The 20,370-nt window shown below is 37.5% G+C and overlaps 1 long non-coding RNA gene across 2 annotated transcripts in view; it reads right to left on the bottom strand.

The window, feature by feature from the left end:
* The window catches only part of LOC144339677 (uncharacterized), a 43,230-nt gene that overhangs the window by 9,008 nt on the left and 13,852 nt on the right, over positions 1–20,370 (bottom strand). The window lies entirely within an intron of this gene.

Below are 20,370 nucleotides of genomic sequence, written 5' to 3'. Positions count from 1 at the left end.
ACAGAAGTGTTCTCATGGAGCGTGTGCACCATGTGCTAGTGACCGTTATATCAGAACGAACTACATGTAACATTTATCTTCCTTTTGCTCTGGTATCTCCCGAGTGAAACGCTTGTGTGTGTATGAAAAGCGTAGTGAGAATGACAACTCATTTGGTGTTGACTTGGCCTTTGTCTCAGCTCTCTCTTACATCATCGATCCCTTCCTCATCCCTGCTGTCACTGACTTTGAGAAAGCACATGGTTCAGCCATTTGACATCCTTTCTGTAAGATCAAGGATGAGTCTGCTATGCTCTGTTTATTAAAACCTCAATTTTAAGAAGGTTACTATTCTACATAAAACCCTTGACCTCTCAGAGTTAGTGGTGTGAGCCTAAAAGTTTCCAGGATATGCTAAACTTTTCCTGAGAAAGAGTCCAGTCAACAATTTTATGACAATCCTTCTGACCTGAGCTTTGCTTAATACTATCAAGTAAGTCACAGGACAGTCAGGAGATTGGAAATGTATCACTTGATGAGGTTTTTCAGATTGATAATACGAGGGTAAGCAACTGTGTCATCCGGGAGGCTCCAAAGTCCAGGGTCCATTCAGGGCCAACTACAGCAGTGCCCCTTCCTATGTCCAGGCCATTCCCACCAACCAAAGTCCAGCAGGGGGCAGCTTCCCAAAGCTAAATCTAAAAAGACCGTAGTCAGCCCAGCTAAAAGTCCCAGGAAAAGGCAATGTTGCCTAAGAGTCATGAGACAGCTGGAAAAGTCCCTGCATCTGACACACACTGTTAACAGACAGTGCTGCCTCACAGACGTGTAGAAGGCACATCAGGGAGAGTGTTGGGGTCACGCCAGAAACTTCATATTAAATCAGGGAGGATTTGTTTGGGGCTCACATTTAGACAGACAACAATGACTTCTCTGTCATTTTTGTAGTTTTGTTCATTTGTGTTTGAAAATAGCAGTTCTCTCTCTGGCCTGACTGCATCCTTTGATGGTAACTGAAGCTTTTCCATTGCAGCGGTGCTCCTGAGGGGGGCGACATTGAATCTGCTCAGGGCTCAGAGCTCTTCCTGGTTCTGTGGCCTCCCGAAGCATGAGTAACACTATGGCCTGCACAGATAGGACTTCATTGTCCTTAAAAGGAAAAATGCCTGCATGACCAGAGTTGGACGAAGCCAGAACAGTAGCCCCTGAGAAGTGCTAGGTACATTTTTAACAGTTCTTGTTTACTTTCCGTAGGAAATTATGAGAAAAACACAAGAGCACATTTATAAGTAGTCTTCATGATTCATTTTATCACTGAAACCAGATGCTATTCTGAATCAAACAACCCCGAAGTGATGTGCAATTCTAATATCTGCTTAGTTAATCAAAATATTCATTAATATGTAAGAAAACACATTCTATTTGTGTTTTAGAGTGCACATTTATCACATGCTCATAAATACTTAAATACAGGGGGTATGCTTGGCAGATAAATTATTAACTTTTTAGAGACCTGCAGATTTTAGAAATTTTTGGGGGGAATTAAATTTTAATAAAACAGCATTTTAATTAATCACAGAAAAATCAAATAAAATTATTTTCTAGATTCTGAAAGAAAAACAAATAGATTATAAACTGTAAATGCCTTTTGTCTTATGACAACCTTGCCAGCCTTAGTAATTTTATAATATTAGGAACCTTGGGAAACAGTGCAAAGGATTGAAAATTTTTATATTTATATATATATTGACTCTAATAAACCTGTATCTGTATTAGTGTTTAATGTTGATTAAAATTGCTTATAAATTTATATTAATAGGAAATACATCCTGATTTAGTAGGATTTTAATAACTGCAATCATGTATTGCTTAACGATGGGAATATGTTCTGATAAATGCATCAGTAGGCAATTTCGTCATGGATACTTACACAAACCTAGATGATATAGCCTACTGCTTCTAAGCTACATACCTGTACAGCATGTTACTTATGTAGAAGACTGTAACACAATGGAAAGTATTTATGCATCTTAACATAGAAAAGATACAGTAAAAATATAGTATTATAATATTATGGAACCAACATCATATATGCAGTCTATTGACTAAAATGTCATTTTGCGTGATAAGGGCATTTACTCTAATATTACTTTATTAGATTGGCATCCTTGCTGACTGAAGACCCTTTTGTTATGTACTGATGACTACTTATTGATTCTCAGAAAGTCATATATTCTCACTCTTGTGTCACCCTCAGTTATTTCACTCTGCCTTTCACAGTTAACTGTCCACTTCTCCACTTCACACTCACTAATCAACTGCTGTGAACTTGGCTTTTACCTTGATCTCAGGTCTTCCAAAAATCACCAATCATTTCCTAAACGCAAAATATAATGACCTTTCCTCTGTGTCCATCATACTTTGTATAACATTTGATATTGTAATGAGCTGAATTGAGTCCCTCTCAAAAAAGACAAGTTGAAATCCTAAACTTCAGTATCTCAGAATGTGACCTTATTTGGACACAGAGTTGTGGCAGATGTAATTAGTGATGAAATGAGGTCATACTGGAGCAGAGTTAGCCCCTGATCCAATATTACTGACGTCCTTCTAAGAAGATGGCCATCTAAAAACATACACACAGAGAGGACACACTGTGACGATGAAGGCAGAGATTGGAATTAGGCAGTTGCAAGACAAGGAACACCAAAGATTACCAGCAAACCATCAGAGGTTAAGAAGGGGGCAAAGAAAAGTCTCTCACAAGTTTAAGAGAGAGTGTGGCCCTGCCGATGCCTTGATTTCAGACTTCTAGCCTCTAGAATTGTGAGGCGATCACTTTCTTTGATTTTAGGCAGTTTATGGTGCTTCATTATGGCAGCCCTAGGAAACTGATAGTTACTACTGACCAAAGCTTTAGTCTGCACTTGCCACAATTTTTTAAATGCTTTTGTCCACAGGGTTCCATACACCATATTTTTCCAGAAACCTGGCTACAGATTTCATAGGATCACAAGATTCTTTACTGCCTCTCATCTCCTATTTCCTTTTTTTTTTTCCCCTCTTTCAACAAGATTTAACTCTGTGTTGCCCAGGCTGGAGTGCAGTCGCACAGTTATAGTTTACTGCAGCCTCTCCATCTCCTGGGCTAACGTGATATTCTCCCTCAGGTGCCCGAGAAGCTAGAACTACAGGCGTGCATCACCACACCCAGCTAATTTTTATTTGTTCTTACAGATAAGGTCTCGCTTTGTTGCCCAGGCTGGTCTCCAACTCCTGGCCCTAAGGGATCCTCCTGCCTCAGCCTACCAAAGCATTGGAGTTGCAGGCATGTGCCAGCATGCCCAGCCTGATATTCCTTGAAAGACCTCAAGCAATCCTACAGTGTCAACTACCACAGATATGTTAGGGCTGCTCCAGTTCAGATCTACATCTTGAACCTCCCTAAGGCTCCATGGGTCAACCTCCTATGTTTTCCTGCAGCACACCAAAGTGAATAGTATTCAGAAGGCTCATTCACTCTTTCAAAGTTAGCAACTGTGTTAGCCCATTTTCACACTGATATAAAGAAAAACCTGAGACAGGGTAATTTATAAAGGAAAGACGTTTAACTGACTCACAGTTTTGCATTGCTGGGGAGGGCTCAGGAAACTTAACAATCATGGCAGAAAGGGAAGCAGGCAGCAAGGACCTTCTTCACATGGTGGCAGGAGAGAGAATAGTAAATGAGTGAAGAGGGAAAGTCTCTTATAAAACCATCAGATCTCCTGAGAATTTACTCACTATCATGAGAACAGCACGGGGAAAATCACCCTCATGATCCAGTCACCTCCCACCATGTCCCACCCTCAACATGTTGGAATTATGGTGATTACAATTCAAGGTGAGATTTGGTGGGGATGCAGAGCCAAACCACATCAGTAAACATTCTTTTTTCTATATCCCTAAGGTTAATGTTCCTGTAGGAGTTCTGCAATGAGACTTGTCACCTCCTGTAGCTTTATAATATTCTTAAATGCAAGAAATACATCTTTGTGAATTCCTGTCTTAAAGGTGAGTTGGAAGAGTCTTGACAACTCTGACAAAATTGGCATGCTTTCCCTTTCCTTTCTCATTGGCTGGCAGTGAAATCTGCTATCTTCTACATCCAGGACTGCTTCCAAGTGGAAACAATATGGGAACACAACTTTCCCTCTCCCTCTTTCACCCCAGGTGAAGAGAAGAGATGCCTATGGGAAGTTACAGATCAGAGGAAGATGAGGAGACCATAGTGAAGTACTTCCTTTGGGACCACCAGGAAGGGATCCACCTCTGCTCACCATTCAAAGGTCTTTCTTTTGCAGGTTTAAACTAAATTTTTCCTAAGGCTCCATGGGTCAACCTCCTATGTTTTCCTGCAGCACACCAAAGTGTGTTTCCAAAGTCTGCTTTGGAAAAATTTAATAGTATAATAAAGTTCTGAATTATCAGGAAAAAAATATTCATTTATTTATAATTTTTTACGTGAAACTTGCTTCATGAATGTATAGAGAAAAAGCAATGATAAATTTTGATTTGAAAGTGATAATTTTGACAGTGTTTAAAAACTACAACATTGGGATGGAATTCAGCCTTCTATTATAAAGGCTTCCAAAAACCAACTATAGCTTTAAAAAGAAAAAATTTTTTTCTGCATTTTGGCATCCAGAAAAATGGCATTTTATATAAAAACAGAAAAGCTGTATTTGAGCCATGCAATTCAGGGGAATTGGTAAGTTGAGGGTCTAATATAAAATACAGTTTTAAAAGAGACTAAATACAAACTTTACAAACTAAAAAAGCAGATTCCCAGACTACTATCGAAACTCTTTTTACTTACTGATATTTCTCACTGCTAAAGTATGAAAATGGTACTACATTAAAGTAGTCAGGACCATCTTTATCCATCTGATAAGTATCTGCGTATCATCTATATATACTATGCTGAAAGCTGTAATTTAACATGTATTTCAGAAATATATATATATATATAAAAAACCATGATCCTAAAACCTGATATTATTTTTTTGAGACAGAGTTTTGTTCTTGTTGCCCAGGCTGGAGTGCAATGGCATGATCTTGGCTCAGTGCAATCTCTGCTTCCCAGGTTCAAGTGATTCTCCTGCCTCAGTCTCCCGAGTAGCTGGGATTACAGGCATGCGCCACCACGCCTGGTGAACTTTTTGTATTTTTAGTAGAGATGGGGTTTCACCATGTTGGCCAGGTTGGTCTCAAACTCCTAACCTCAGGTGATCTGCCCACCTCAGCCTCTCAGAGTTCTGGGATTACAGGCATGAGCCACTGCAGCCAACCCCTAGACTTATTTAATTTATGATATAATACTAGAGAATTATAACCCAGAGAATATCTCAACTGTTTTTCTACATGTGACCGAGAACTTTCACTTGATTTACATAAGATTATCCAGGACTCCTAGATTCTAGCTGTAGCATCATTCCTTTCTCTTCCACTCAAAAAGCAAATCAGAACAGCAAATGGTGACTTTGAGTCTGAGCTATTTTTTTTAAATAGTAAACAATTGGAAAAGATAAATAATTTAAATAGCATTTAAAACTTATTCACAATATATCCTGACAAGATGGTGGACTACTATATCAATAAATAACAAATCATAGCAAGACTTTTGGTTTCATTTTTTAAAAGCAATTTTGAAATTGGTCACTAGAATTTTTTATCACATCAATGGATTAGAGAAGGAAAACCATATGACTACTTTGATAAATTCCAAAATGATAACTGAAGAAAATGTCATGACAAGGTGAGGCTTATTGTTAAAAACGATTCAACATTTTTATCTGGTAAAACTTGTAAAAAACCAAGAAGTAGGATTCTTCCTTAACGTGAAGACTATTTATCTTAAATCAATAGCTAGGATCATAATTAACTATGACTGTTAAATGCTAAAATGTTGTAGGCAGTAAAATAAAGCAAGAAACAAGATAAATATGCCTGCTAACATCATATATTTTGGTACTGTGGAAATTTTTGCCAATAAGGCAAGAAAAGAAAAATACAACTTTGGAAAGAAGGAGATAATTTAACATTATGTACAGATGATATGTGACTGTCTTTCAGAAGATGCTGAGAACCAACTTAGAAACTCTGAGACTACAAGAGTTGAATAGTTGTCTGAGTTCTACCTGAGTAAGTTAGACATAGCTAGCCTTCACATACACTAGCGATTGTCATTTACAAAGAGTATAGGGAAATATTCCATTTATGGTTTATAATAGAAATTTAAAAAACATATAGTACCAAAATAAGCTTGGGAAATATGTACATCCTATATAAAGACAACTGAGAAAGTCTAAAGAAAACCAATATAAGAATCTATAAATAAATAGAAGTCTACATATATAATGTTTCAGTATAGGAAGCCACAAAATTGCACACTTATGAAGTCTCCTCAAATTGTTTTATAGATTAAATACAACTCCAGTAAAAAATTTTTACAAATTATTTTGACAAACTGAATTTTTAACATTACATAGGGGAGAATTTAATACACGAAAATATAGTTACCTATATATGTGATATTACTATGAGAAGCTCTTTTTAAATATTAATCCAAAACAGGATTTCACAGTGTGGTTCACTAACTATTTCATCTAGAAGTAGCTAGGTACTTGCTAGTAAACAGTTGCCAGGGCCACACCAAAGGATTATGACTCTGATTATTAAAGGATATTGACCCAGGATTATTATACCCTGAGAGTAGGTCCTGAGAATCTGTCTTAATGAGCACACCAAAAAATTCCAATGCACATTACATTTGAGAACCACTACCAAGCAGAATAAGGCTGATAGATTTACTACACAGTTTGTGAAAATTTCTATAAAATAAATACACAAAATCAGGCTGGGCATGGTAGCTCAAGCCTGTAATCTCAGCACTTTGGGAAGTCAAGGCAGGCGGATGACACCAGGAGTTTGAGACTAGCCTGGTCAACATGGTGAAACCCTACTAAAAAAAAAATACAACACTTAGCCAGGCGTGGTGGCAGGTGCCTGTAGTCCCAGCTTTTTGGGAGGCTGAGATACGAGAATCACTTGAACCCATGAGGTGGAGGCTGCAGTGCGCCAGGATGGCGCCACTGCACTCCAGCATAGGTGATGGAGCAAGACCTTGTCTCAAAAAAAAAAAAAAAGATAAGTAAATAAATACACAAAATCAAAAGTCTAAAGAAAACCTGGTTAGAAGCATTACTGTATAATAAAATAAAATATCCAATAATAATGAATCAATAAAAAAAATCAGTAGGAAAAAATATGACTTTCCTCAAAGAAAAGTGGGTAAAGAATGTGGACAGCCAATTCACATATAGAAGAATGAAAAGACAAAAAAGCAAATGAAAAAGAAAACAAAACAGTTGATACTCACTTGCAAAAAAAAACCAGATGCAGATTTCTTTACAAATTGAGAAAGATGTTTTTAAGCATAATAACTAGTGCTGGCAAATGAACTTGTCCCTCTCAAATATCATGTGAGAGTTTGGTTTGATACAATTTTACTGGAGAGTTATGTAGCAATGTGAATCAAATATTTAAGAATTATTCATTCCTTTTGACCTATTAGTTTTATTCCTTAGGAATTATCCCAAGAAAATAATCAGACCAGCACCAAAGATTTATGTACAAGGAATAAATAAAAGTAAAAATTAAATCTTATTTTGATTAGAAGAATGAAAACAACAAAAATTCCTCAAATAGGGAAGTTTTTCATGAAGTTTTAAATAATCTGGAAAATTCTTATATAATTTCAACATTCCTCAGATATATAGTTCCAAGTTTATAAAACTGAAATATATGTAGAACATTGCTCAGATACATGATTCCAAATTTATAAAAGACATATATATGTATGTATATATACACATATACACATGTATATATATGTGTGTGTGTATATATGCACACATACATTCTATGTGTATATATATGGTACTGAGAAAATGATCCTCAGAAAATTTTAATAATATATGATAGTTTCAATGTTCTTTATTCTTTCTTCATTTTTCAAATTTTCTACAAAGTAAATGTGTCACTTCATTAGTTAATAAGAAAAACATGGTTAACATATTTCCTCAAAACTGGCATGCCATAAAATTTTTTTGAAGCTCTCATTTGGAAATATATCCAGAGCTTGTTTAAGTCATACACACACACACACACACACACACACACATACACACACACACAAAACTAGCCTTGTTCTTTATACTCAGTGTCCTTTCTGGGATCAAAAATTCATGTTAGATTACACTATAGACTGAATTATGTCCCTCAAAAATTCATGTATGTTGAAGCTCTAACCCACATGTATCAAGTTGGAGATAGGACCTTCACAGAAATCACTAAGATTAAATGAGGTCCTAAGGATGAGGCCCTGATCTGATAGGTTTAGTGTTCTTAGAAGAAACACAAAGAAGAGATCATGTGAGCACACGTCAAGAAGGCAGCCACCAACAAGCCAAGAGAAGAGGCCTCACAATGGAAACTACCTTTCCAGCACCTTGATCTTGGACTTCCCAGACTTCAGAACTGTGAGAAGTAAATTTCTGCTGTTTAAGCCACACAGTCCACAGTAATTTTTTTATGGCATTCTGAGCTAAATAATACAGCTAGTTGTATTAATCTTATCGTTCTACATTGCTTTAAAAAAAAGTTAGCTAGGTTGAGCATGGTGACTCACGCCTGTAATCCTAGCACTTTGGGAGGCTGAGGTGGGTGGATCAGTTGAGGTCAGGAGTTCAAGACCAGCTTGGTCAATATGGGGAAACTCCATCTCTACTAAAAATACAAAAATTAGCTGGAAATCGCTTGAACCCAGGAGGCGGAGGTTGCAGTGGGCCAAGATTGTGCCACTGCACTCCAGCCTGGGTGACAGAGCAAGACTCCAACTCAAAAAAAAAAAAAAAAGTTTGCTGGTTTCAAAAATTCATATCCACTTACTGAGGAGAATGACATAGCACTGCTATGGACAATAACAGAAATATGCTAAAACAAACAAATGAAAACCTTTCATGAGAGACTACTTAAAGGGGATCTCATCCATTTGAATATGTTCTATTTACTTACTAAACAATCTGGTCACAGTGTATATGGAGGGGACTGAAAGAGGCTCAAAGTCACAAAGTATTGACTTTTAAACTTTTAAAAAATAACTTCACTGTTTTACTAGTGGTGAATGTTTGAATATTGATCACTAGATTAAAATTAACCCCAAATTAGTGTAGATGATTCTGTTTATATTATAGCTTGCATTGGAGTAGGTATACAAAGGATCTGTCAAATAGATGAATTTTGGATCTAAGCTGGCTTATAAAATCCCGATCACCAAGAAGAAACATCCTAGTGCTTAAGATTTCCATTTCTAACTTATGCTGTTATTGTACTTTACAAAAACAGACACTCTGTTATCTCTAACTTATTATATATTTCACGTGAGAATAAATAAACTCGCTAGACTTGGGTGAGAAACAGCAAAAACATTTAAAGAGCTGGATGCTTACACCCTCATCCAACCCCACCAAATGATCACGTTTTACTGAATGATGTATTGAAAGTGAAGACTAGACCCACAGATACGTATCTGTATTTTATATATGTAAAATATACATACGTAAAACATACACATTCGCATATAAAGACTAGACCCACAGATCCATATCTATATATATGTATGTATATACAAAACACATATTTGCATATAAGGACTAGACCCATAGATACATAACCGTAAAGGCTCAAAGTCACTGACTGTTGGCTTTTAAACTTTTAAACACAGATACATATCTGTAGGTCTAGTCTTTATATGCAAATATATATGTTTTATATATGTATATTTTATAGATATTGTTTTATGTGGTTTATATTTATCAATTTTATATGCTTGGTTTAGGGTTGATGTATCTACCCACTTTTCAGAAAACATTAGGAATTAGTTATATTTTAGAAAGACATGTAGAATAACACATTTCAATTTGGACTAGCCTCTTTTCAAGTGGCCGGTAACCACACAAGGATAGTGGCTATCCTATCAGCATAGAGTTACACAAAGGGCGTATGACTGCTTATTTTACTATACTTGCAATTTCTGTAGGTTTGAATTTTTTTTAAATAAAATGTCGGCCAGGCATGGTGGCTTATGCCTGTAATCCCAGCACTTTTGGAGGCCGAGGCAGGTGGATTACCTGAGGTCAGTAGTTCGAGACCAGCCTGGCCAACATGGTGAACCCCGTCTCTACTAAAAATACAAAAAAATTAGCCAGGCGTGGTGGCGGGCGCCTGTAATCCCAGCTACTCGGGGGGCTGAAGCAGGAGAATCACTTGAATCCGGGAGGCAGAGGTTGCGGTAAGCTGAGATCGCACCATTGTACTCCAGCCTGGGCAACAAAACCAAGACGCCTTCTAAAAAAAAAAAAAAAAAAAAAAAAAAAAAGAAAAAAGTTGGGGGAGGAAAGGACTTTGAAAACACTTGCAATCACATTCATTCTGCTCCAGACTGATTACTCTTCCTAATCTCTGCTACACGTGGTTAATTCACAAGCATTTTTGCTTTTCAAGCACTGACGTCCCCATAGGACCATATTGTGGTCTTTCTATTCTTTGCATAGTTTCATGGTTCTTAGAGGAAAAAAAAAAAAAAGATGTCATACATAACAAACTAACCAGTAGTGACACTAAAATGAGAAAAGGGTTTTGGCATGGTTCAAAAAAGCCATATGTATAATTTTTAAATGAGGGCTGCAATTTGTGGCCCAGCAAGTGAGACGGCATTTTGCTTCCTCCCCAAGAACCCTTTGTTCTCGTCATGAACCAGAATCTAAGCTTCTGCACTCTGTTTCTGGGAGGCAGAGTCCTCTTTGACCTGGTCTGTCTCCTTTGACAAGGAGACAGATTTTAGCTTGTCCAAAAAAAAGATAACCCCTGCTGCTCCTTGTTTGGAAAAACACCTTCTCGTTCCTGGGAGAGGCTGAAAGAAGAATTGACTGCAAAAGAGAATGTAGCAAGTCTTCCTTTTCAACTCATTTCCCTTTAATTTTTATGCCAAGTACAGCCGTGACTTGAGTGATGTGGCAACAGGCTGAATTTCCCCTTCTTTCTCAGATTGTCTCTTATTTTGACAACGGCCTCTTTTTGTTAATAAGAAGTCAATTACATGTTCCTCTGTTTTCTTAACAAAAATCTGCACTGCTTGTGGATAGGATGGTCACATATTTTTGCAGTCCAGAATGCTGGGGACTAGGGGATAGGAAAAAAAGTAGAGAAGCAGGTTTTACTGGGGAAAAAAATAGTAGCAATGCAGCTACCCTAACTTGAATGGAACGAAGCTAATACTCGTACTTCTTGTTCCTTTCAAATGCCGTTCTTGAACACCTAAGTTCTCACAGTCCTGGAGAATCTTGAGAAACAATAAAACTTTGTGATTGTTTTAGAACTTCAAAACTTCTGCAGAAGATTGACTTGAAATATCAGAGAGGTTCTTGTGGAAGAGGACGTGAGGATATCTTTTTAAGCCAGCTGTCCCTACATAGCCAGACTTTTAAGATAAACTGTTAAGAAAAAAAAAAAAAAAAACCTTATTTTAGCTCCTCAAAAGGAGGAAGGAAAAGAAAGGAAGAAATGAAGGAAGGGAGGGAGGGAGGGAGAGAGAGGAAGGGAGGGTAGGGGTGAAAAAAAAAGCACTTTGCTGCAGTTTGTAAACATTTGATTAAGTGTAATGAAAACTTTAATTTGTTGATAAAAGCACTCAGTTATTAAGTCCTCTGAACTTTATTCATATTTCCAACCATGCATATGTCACATGTATGTATATGTATACGTATTTATTTCCAAACTTGAAGTTTAAAGACAATCTCTGTACCCTCTCCATACGTGTTCTTTAAAATCGAATATAACATAAAATATTTATTCAGATTTTTTTCTCTTCTTCAATCTTCAGTGAAGGAAAATATAATTTTCTTTCTTCAGCAAAGATTGCACAGTGGCTTTAATCAGTCCATTTCACCACTAGATATAGAATATTTCCCTAAGGGCCACGAAAAGTCAAAGTTGATTTGTCTTTGTCAAAGCAGATAAGTTGTTAAATGAAAGAAACAGTACCAGAATCCTTCCAACTAACTGAACTAGGAGAGAGGAATAAAGAAGATGAACTCAACATGCAAACATACATATAATTTCATTTTTCCTCATCTGTCTCTTGCTCTGTTTCCCCCAGTTCTGTCTGCAATAGCAGCCATACAGCACCTAGACTGTTGAGAGATACTGAAACTTGAAAGAAAAGGGAATGTACAATGTGCAAATGCAATATCACTATTCAATAACTGCAAATAATTTTATTACCTGAGACACCATGGTTTCTTTGTCTCCTTTTTCTGTGTCCCATTCTCTGCCTCTAGCTGTGGGTCTGTCTTTCCCTCACACATACTCACTTAAAGAGGCATACATATTAATAATGTGTGCGAATTTCTTACTTAAAGCTATTTCCTCTTCAAACCAAGGATAGCACAATACCTGGATCCAAAAAACAAATGATCTTGTCTCGACATCTAAAATAAACAATCTGGCAGAACACTGTAAATGAACACTTAATACCAAAACTTAATAATAAGGGAACACACAAAGCAGTGTAAAAGTAGGAAGTTTTCTTGTATCACTTCCTCAAGCCAAAAACAGAACTGGAAATTGTCACTTGAAAAAACAAACTCTTAAAATACAGTAGTTCAAGTTTCAAACGTGGTCCCAACAAATCAGATGTATAACTGTAATCTCAGTTCTTTATTCTATACACCAAATTTAAACATTTTACCATAAGTCTTAAAGTAATTTTTGAATACAAATATTTTTCTCCCTTCAGGCTAAGCCCTATGGGCGAGTACAGAACTCGTACAACTGGTTCTACTACCAAACTATAAAATGTGCATGCCCTATTTTTCACATAAGAAGAAAGCAACTTTCTCCTTTTTTCTCATTCTCATTTTAGCCTGACCACATGGCTTTTTCTGAAGCTATGCCAGGTTCAGATCAGATACTATTAGGGCAGCAGTGACTATGGGTTGCTGCACACACTATCTCCATGGTTTCTACTGTGAAATCCCTTTAAACTTTCTATCTGGACTATTTTCATGTGCTGTGTATGTGTGAGCACCTCTGGAGGTTATTAAGTAGTCGTTTCATCAATAAATGTTGGTGATGCTTATCTCTGTATTTCTCTGGCTTCTAGCATGCAAGACTTTTGAGATGACCTACTGAGATAAAGATCTAAGTGACAAGCATTAAAGAGAAAAGACACAATTTGATTGGAAAAGGCTTAAGAAAATAAGGAGGTTACTTTCTGCAATACGTGTACAGGGTAACTGTTCTCCAGTGCTTATCTTTGAACTCTTATTAATTTAGTGTTTGATTCACTATAGTGAACAAAACTGTTCTTTACATTGAATCAAACACAAAGAATGTAGAATTCATTACCTGGCGATATCCTATCAGTTCAGAATACTCCATAAAGTCTCTACATTTGAAAAACAGGTGGGTGCAAATGTCTGGTTCTATTTTTTAATGCTTTCATTTCACTTTTATTTATGAGAAGTGTGAACGTCTCTGTAGTACAACTCCTGTCTCCATACTGTTTTCTCCACCCTTGACCTACTTCTCTTTCATCATTTTCCCGTTCTAACAATTCCTCTCCCCTTCAGATATCTGATGAACAAGGCTAATTTTCAGTCTTATCACCAACCCTGGCTTGAATGCTCTTGCAGATTTTCTAGTAAAATCAAGTAGCCATTTACATTAATTAGGTAGGCTAAACTACTAAAGTAAATATTCCCCAAAATGTAATGGCTCAGATAAAACAGAAGCAGATTTGTCTCTAAAGTAACAGTCTAAGCTGGAGGTTTGTGTCTGTGTGTGTGTGTGTGTGTGTGTGTGTGTGTGTGTGTTTTGGGATGTTGGGGAGTGGGGATTTGGGGGAGGCTCTGCTCCACTCAGTAATTCAGGAACCCAACCTAGAATGAGGCTAGCGCTGCCGTCTTCAATACGTGGCTTCTAAGGTCTCTCTTGTCATCACTATTTCAGTCCATGGGAAGGAAAAAAGAGCTATAGGAGTGAGCATGAGAACTTTCAAAGCAAGGTGTGAATGACGGTCATCACTTTGGCTCACATTTCACTGAGCTTGTTTAGTCTCTGGCCACACCTAACTGCAGAGGGAGCAGGAAACAGTCTGTGGCCAGGCAGCTGTGTCCCAGTTGTGATTCTACCTTACTGTGGAAGAAGTAGGGCACAGATCACTACCACACCCTCTAAGCATTGTTATAGTCTTAATAAGAACATAAAGATAAAATACAGGTCCAATGATCAGTTGTCCTGGGTTCTTTGCAGAACAAACTATTCCAAGTGCTTACATTAGTCTTTTCCAATGGTAATGCATTATAAAAGCCTAATGAAGTATTAGGGGACTCCTATGACCTATTATATATTTCTATTTCACAGAGGTAGAATACGAAATATACACTATATATATTATGGAAATATATAGTTCACAGAGCTAGGATAAGAAATATATACTATATATATTGTGGAAATATATATTAAATATATAATTTTCTTGATGTAATATATCTATAATGTATCTAGAAACGCATATTAAATATATAAAATTACATATTTAGATATATATTTCTACATATTTAAATTATGTTTCTATATATAATATTTTAAAATATATATATTTCTTGTATATAAACATATATAATTTCTATATATAATATATCTATAATATATCAGAATATATTTAATATATCTATAATTTAATATATGTTTTATGTTGATGATATAGAAATTTCATACATTATATGTCTGTGATGTAGATATATATAATAGATATAGAACTATATTATAGAAACATATATTAAATAGGCCGGGTGTGGTGGCTCACGCCTGTAATCCCAGCACTTTGGGATGCTGAGATGGGAGGATCACGAGATCAGGAGATTGAGACCGTCTTGGCCAAATTGGTGAAACCCCGTCTCTACTAAAAATACAAAAATTAGCTGGATGTGATAATGGGCACCTGTAATCCCAGCTACTTGGGAGGCTGAGACAGGAGAATAGCTTGAACCCGGGAGGCAGAGTTTGCAGTGAGCCGAGATTGCGCCACTGCACTCCAGCCTGGTGACAGAGCTAGACTGAGTCTCAAAAAAAAAAAAAAAAAGAAAAGAAATATGTATTAAATATAATTTTTGTTTTTATATAGAAATATATTAAATATATATTATACACACACCATTTGGAAAGGCTAAAATCATTATATAGTTGTATAGTGTTAGAAACCAAATTGAAGGATTCCTTCATTGCTAAATCTAAGAATGATTTAGTTTAGGCCTATGAAGCCAGTGCCCAATATTTCCATAACCAAATAAAAGATAATGACTAACAGGGAAACTGAGAAGGCAATCAGCCCTCAGATAGGGTGCAGACAGACAATATTCATAACTAAGAATAGAGCATGTGTCCTAGTTAAGCTGGCACCCCTTTGTTAATAATGGGTCTCTAAAATAAAGGCAGATTTAGTAATATAGACAGAAAATTTCATTTGACCATTCAGAGCCATGGCTCAAAAACATCAAAACTGACTACCATTCGGGTAGCATCACTATAGTTTGAAGATCAATGAAGTTTGAAGGCAAAACCTAGGAGGAAAGCCTGGAGTATGTTTAGACCTTCAGTGACTGAACTCTTGATACAGAATGCTAAGAAGAGGACTTTTGTCTAAGGAGTACAGCCAAATAAAAGTAGGAAGACAAGAGACAGAGCAAGACCCTTTCACCGAGATCAGACAGATATACAGATCATAGCAGACTATAATAAGCTGTCTAGACCCACTTTTTTAAGAACAGTAAAAGAGGGATATAGAACTCTCTGCCCAATCCTGCCTCACAAGCCTGATCGATACTCTGATATGTCATGTAAAGAGGTCAGCTAAGGTTAGGTAATGGAGGTCTCCTGACCCATTGACCTTGTTTTGGCATTAGACATTCAACTTTTTGCCATTAAATGTCAGATCAATTCCCAATGATTTGAACATTACCCAGAAGTCTTTGGCTTCCTGGAATCTTTACTGAAAAAAAAAAAAAATACAAACACTACCATTTCCAAGAGCCTAAGGAATTATTATTCACCATGTTAGCTTAATCCATCTCCCTTCCTCAATTTTTAACATTCTTGTTTCAGTTGGATTTCAGCATTCATAATGCACATATGTGTTTTTTTTTAATCTATGTAATTTTCAGTGTAGGTTTATATCTATCTTTTTTGTACTTGAATAATCTTTCTTTCTGAGAGTCTTATAACTTACCATAAACTGTTTTCTCCTATAGTCCTTACCAGAATTACCCTAATATTACAATTATAGATGAAAAGGTTTTTCTCTCCTTAGGTCAAGGAAGGCTATGTTTATGTTTTATTCTATATGATATCTTGCATCTGGTAGACATTCAGTACACAAGTTAGTGAAAGCTGGGCCCAGCTGTACTTCCCTCAACTTGATGTGGTCAAGGGGAAATAAAAGGGAGGCCCATACATACGGCTACTATAAATTTATAGGGTATACAAATTTTCCCCTTAGGAATAAGGTGGGCCAGTCTCTTTGGACCTCCCAAAGGAGAATCAAGTCTGGTTTTTAAATGAAAGCTTCAGAGTATGAAGCAATATTTCAAAAATTATTAGAGTTTCTTAAGGGCATGCCCTCTGCCTAGCAGTACTGGATAAACAGGTATTTAGCAGCAATAATTCCTAACTCGTCTTTTTATCTTAGGGATCACCAAGAGTTTCCTGTGTCCAGAGACTGGTACATCTTTTTGATGGGCATGGTACATGTTATTTGAATGACTGGTTGAATGAATACACGAGCCAACAATTGCCATCCCTAGATACCAACAAATTTCCGGCTGGCATCTGCCCGCTTGATAGTGTCATTTCCATCAGGTGTGACAAGTTGTAATCTAAAATATCAGCTAATTGAGACACTAGTTCACTTTCGGGACTGCTGGGAAAAAGGAAGGCAGAAGACTACAGCTCCTTGCACAACCAGCCTCCCACTCCCATTGTACCTGCTGTACAATTATTGCTGTTTTGGCTGCCAATGTTCCATTAAGAGCTCTAGAGCTCCTGGCATTTGCAGGGATACTCTACTAAATGTAAGCCCCAAAGATGACTTATTCTTGCCAGCTGGGTGCATCAAACTAAAGGAACGATACCAGACAAATATATAGAGATCTACTTTATAAATATATAGAAGATGGAAACAGAGAAAAGGGGCTTTTTGCTGGTGTAATTTTGGCTATTTTTTTTTTCAGTTTTACCATCAATTCAAATGTTCATGCCAAAAGAGGTGATATTGCCAGGGAAAACAGGCAACCGCAGAGAATTCATCAGCCGTTGGCTGCTTCTGGAGGCGAGGTCTTGGCTTCACAGCGGAATTGGGGTTATGGCCTTATCCCAGTTTGGGGGTATAGTTAGAGTCAGCGAAGGCTACTTACTGCACACTGCTCCTCCGCTTATCTTGGGTGGGGCTGGGCCGGTTCAGAAACAGGGCGAGGTACTAGGCTGTCCCTTCCCAGCACTCCGATCCTCCCACCTTCATGGGGGTTTATTGACTCTGACTTAATGAAAGTCTTCATTGCAGACAATTTACATACTGAATTATTTGGCACTGGCTCTCTGGGTTGTGCTTAACTTTCTGTTCTTTCATTGCCCTGGTACATATTATTTTTAAAAAGAAAAATAAGTAAATAAAAAAAAAATAGATTCATCATCATTGCCCTGAATTGAGCCACCTGGAATTTGTTTTAGTTAATCACTGAGAAGAGCAACACAAGCCTTATTTTTTTTTTTTTTAATTTTGTAAGTGCAACATATTTGCATGTGATGTTTTTCATTGCGGGGCTCACTGGCAGACAAAACTCAGTGCTTGATTTCCTTTCTAGATGTTGATGCAGGTAAGTGGCATTGGGACAGTATGACTTGTTTCATGACGACAGTGACCTCTGACTTCCCTCTTCAGGGGCTCTGGAGGTTAACATTTCTGTACATCCACATCGGAAAGAATGTACTCAAGAGGAGAAAATGTGGGAGGAATTTAGTGAATGAATAGAACTTAGCAGGCAGAGAAAATAACTGGGTAATTTTGTCCACCAGAAACCCCAATTACCAATTATTTACAGCCCACTGGTCTGCAACTTCGGTTGCCTAATCAGACATTCATATCAGTGCAGTCCCTTGCTCAAATAGTAATCCCTTGCCTTGACTGACTCTCAGACAAGGAAGAGTGGGCAGAGGAGATTGTAAAGCAGAAGCAAAGTAGTAGAAAGCCACTGAGAGTGGTCAAGGACTTAGGTGGGTTCACATCTGTGTGGTGGATGTGATGGAAGCTGAATACAGCTGTTTGGCACTTTCAATAGGCAGTGACCATGAATGGGATGCCCTGCCTCCAGGGCAGTGCAAACGGGCCTCCAGCCAGACAGTCATCTCGCTCCTTCTCCTCCAGCTGTGTCTGCAGAGGGGTCCTGAGTAGCATCCTGTAGTTCCAACCTGCTTAGTTCTTAGGACTAGGAAATAAGAAAATCATTGCTAACCCCACTCCAAACTTGCCTGATTTCAGAGCTCAGTATCATTTTGCACTTTGCAGTCACACTGGGAGGGTCTTTTTCTCGTATATGGGAAGGAGGACAGAATGTTGGAAGGGAACGCTCCTCGACAGATGGGAATGAGATTGGTGTGAGTAACTAACTGGAGGCAATAAAGGTGTTAGCAAATAGCAGGAGGGAAGAGTGGGCCCCACCGATCCCTGGCTGTCCCGCGTGCTGTGTGTTGTACCAGTGCCAGTGGGAGCTGCCTATCCAAGCCTCGGTATTAACAGCATGTGACTCTGGCAGATTCACAATATCCTCATTGGCTTTGTCAGCATCACAAACTTTGACTGAGTCCCTATCCAACTGAGGGGGCCGCCATCTCTGTCACCCTTCTTTCTGATGCCTTTTCTTCTGAGCATCCCTTCTTCTTCCTTCTTCTTTGTCTGGCTTCTTTTATTCTTCCTTTTTGTGTCCCTCACTCCTCCTTACATTATATTCCCAGCTTCCTTTGGGATTTTTGTTTTAACATAAGGAGAACCTTACCATCGATGTCAAGCTCCGCATGATATAACTACCCTAAAACCACAGCCATCTAGCCTTATCTGGTATTAAAAAAAAGAAAAGAAAAGAAAAGAAAAAAAAAACAACCAGATGTTACCTATAATTGTATATGTGCTCTGGTTTAAACATAAATTGCAGTGAGAATTCTTAAGGCAAGAATACCACTGAACCAAAACACGTTATAACAGAAAGGGGTCTTAGATGCTTATTACCTCCTCCCAACTGTATTTCATTTTACAACAAAGCAAATCAAAACTTGGAAAAGTTAAATGAGTTCCTAAGGTTCCACAATAAATAAGGGTGAAGGGGCCTCTTAGGACCCAGATCTCCTGATTCCTATCTAGTGATTTTTTTTTTTACTTCATGAATTTTAATGTAAAAAAAAAAAGAAGCCACAGATCCTCTAGACCTTTATGCAATACAGGGAAATATTCCTTAACCCCAATCATGCTTTAATCCCTCTTCTATTGAAACAAATACAGCTAATGAATTAGAGATGCTCTTTTGTTCTCCTGTTAACTATCTGACCTTAAGGAAGTCACTCAACCTTCCTTAAGGTCAGATAGTTCTCTGTATTGTCTCTCCACACTGAGGGAACTGGACAGGTAATCTATGGTTGCTTCTAGCTCCAAAATTCAATGACCCTTTAAGCTTAACTTCTTTCACCAGAATACCTGTCATTTCTAGGTAAATAGTGTTCTCAGTCCTTTCTGTTAAAAGAGGTTAAGTAAATAAAAAGGAAAGATCAGGCTATGCTTTTGGCCTAGATTATAACTTTGTGACCAAGGATGAAGGAAGTTAATAGCAATAAGAAAGCTTCCAGGGTCTACCATTTACAATTTAAATACTTTACTTGGGAGGTTAAAAGTTCAAAGTTGAGTCACAGTCTGAGGTGGCTCTGCTCTTCCTTTTTAATTATCTGAGGTCAGGAAGTTAATAATACCAGAAATCCCCAGTGGAGACCTCTTGTGCACTGTGTGAACTTTAAACTTGCTCATTTTTTTCTTAAGGGTAAAAAGTTCAGCAGAAACACAGTGGACTTTTCCTCTTAGCCTCCACCCATTCATCCCCCAAGGTCAAAAGTTGAACTGTAAAACAGAAACCCTTGTTCTCCGATCCACATTTAAACAGATCACTTATTAAAAGGTAAACATTCCACATGCAA

The sequence above is a fragment of the Macaca mulatta genome, chromosome 3 (genome assembly GCF_049350105.2).
Source record: "Macaca mulatta isolate MMU2019108-1 chromosome 3, T2T-MMU8v2.0, whole genome shotgun sequence".
NCBI classification, from domain to species: Eukaryota; Metazoa; Chordata; class Mammalia; order Primates; family Cercopithecidae; genus Macaca; species Macaca mulatta.
Note: the sequence above shows the minus strand (reverse complement) of the source record. Positions and strands in the feature narration are given on the sequence as shown.